The sequence below is a fragment of the Triticum aestivum genome, chromosome 4B (genome assembly GCF_018294505.1).
Source record: "Triticum aestivum cultivar Chinese Spring chromosome 4B, IWGSC CS RefSeq v2.1, whole genome shotgun sequence".
NCBI lineage: Eukaryota > Viridiplantae > Streptophyta > Magnoliopsida > Poales > Poaceae > Triticum > Triticum aestivum.
The window spans coordinates 607,983,607-607,985,732 of NC_057804.1; the positions used below are offsets into that span (position 1 = coordinate 607,983,607).

General features: G+C 39.0%; 1 long non-coding RNA gene across 1 annotated transcript; it reads right to left on the reverse strand.

Moving 5' to 3' along the window:
- Nucleotides 1-206: 206 nt before the first annotated feature.
- LOC123089379 (uncharacterized) lies at nt 207-784 on the reverse strand. Its single transcript, XR_006442262.1, has 2 exons — nt 646-784; nt 207-334 (listed from the first exon to the last, which is right to left on the reverse strand). It is a non-coding gene; the product is annotated as an uncharacterized lncRNA (long non-coding RNA).
- Nucleotides 785-2,126: the final 1,342 nt, after the last annotated feature.

The following is a 2,126-nucleotide window of genomic DNA, read 5'->3' on the forward strand; positions in this document are numbered from 1 at the left end:
ATATCCAGAATCGAACGGGCTGGGGTATGCCAGAGGGTTTCAGAATCTCCTGAGAAGCACCAAATGCTTTATTTCACTCCAGTTTTCATCATGACCATCAAATCCTGATCATGCAGTCAACAATGACGTGCCTTTGGTGCCTTTGTTGCACAAAGGCAGAGGATATGCATCCCTCAGTTATGTATGCTAACGCCTAGATCATATACCATCTTGTTGGCACATGCAATCAGGCATTGGGAAGGTGTATATGGAATCATTAGGTTTCCTGAATGCGATGCCCCTTATGTCACTATGGTGCAGTATTTCCAACATGTGGTGCTTGAATCGACTCCATCTGCAGTTCAAAGAAACAATTTGAGTTTCATACACCACTATATCCGTTTACATAGTTAAGCAAAGATGGGCAAATATTTAGAGCATGTATGTGAAGGTCAACTCGGAGATGTATTTCAATTTGTTAACATGGCTAATGCATTCCAAAAAGTAGGCAATAGCTACAGTCTTGGATGGTGAAGGAATAACAAGGGCAGTGAACTGCTTCAGCGGTTTGATTTGGTGAAAGATTCCAGCATGTACTCAAAATTGAAACTGATTCGGTGTGATTTGTAATACTTTGTTGACGATATAATGGCAGCTCAAACTGACCTGATATTTGGGTCGTCAAAAGATAAGACCAACTTCCGTTTGTCGGGTTTTATTGTCTTTGCATTCCCTCCTAACAGGTAACGCCTGTGTCCCATCAAAAAGTGAGGGAAGTTCCCCCCTTGAGTCGTCACAAGAGCTTAATGCAGTGACTGCACAATAAAGATAGAAATCAATCAGATGATAATCATTACAGTGCACAGTGGACATAGTGTATCAAAATACCAACCTAAACTTCTCCCTGAATGTCCCTCTGACCAGATTCTTTAATCTTTTTGGTTTATTCCCGTCCAACATGTCAGTTGCAGCCTCCTGAAGCATAGGAGCAACATAAGTTAAACAATCTGGCCAAACATACACTAAGTATATACTCATGGGCATGTATCTAATACAAAGAGGTATTATCGACAAATTAAACCAAAGTTATAGGGAAGCAGGTTCTTCTTACAAAAACAGAGAACACTTGATGTGCATCCACATATACATACAAAAAATATACGATGTTAATTGCTCCTCTACTATATGTATGCATCCACACACACTCATTAGAAAAACAAAGCACACTAATCACTCCTCTAACTTCTCTAGAACACAATAAACAAGAGCTAAAATTTGATCCAGTGGAACCTAACACCAGCCCCAACATAAAGGAATAAAGAAACAAAGGTAGGGAAGACATCTTTGTATCATTCAGTGATCTGGATAGGTAGTAGCCCCAACATAAAAGAATGTGCAAAGATAAACGACAACTTGGGCAGCAACATCTTGCACTATGGTTGTGTTCATAAGGAGATCATAGAGATAAAATGAATTGTTAGTGCATAATCACCTGAAAATTCCTTGAGTTTCAGTCAATAATCTCAAACTTTGTGTTTGCCTTATGACAATAATATATATAAATAGTCATACTGAGGGAATTCAGGGTGGTGGAAATAGATTGGAAATATAAGAAGATTTCAGTTGTATGCGCAGTATATGCTACCAAAGAAAATCAAGACATCGTCGTACTATTCCAAAACAGAGGACACCTCAGGAAGCATGCAGTCTAACTAATCTATCTTACCCAACCAAATAGTAAATAAGGTACCCTTGTTTTCCATGAATAATAGGCAAGCAATATTAGATTTTTGAAATAAAAAGCCAATACCTGCAACAAGCAGGTTCGCCTGCATCATCTTGTGGTCCTTCTTTATCCTCGAGATAATACCCATACGCAAATGATCATTGTAGTACTTGTCTGCATTCTATGATCTGTCATAGTGAAGGATGATAGAGTAGGCGTGTCAAAAAAAGGAAAGCTTCGTTAAAAGTATATAGAACCAGTTTATGGACATCGTAAGATATTTAGGCTATGACCAAGCTTCAGGTATGAACTTTAGTTGAGCCTCTGGTATTCCAAGGATATCACTTAACTTCGCAAGCTAGCTAGATGAGAACAAACAGGCATCGCTGCTGAATTCTAAGCCTCAATTAGGCAGCACCGC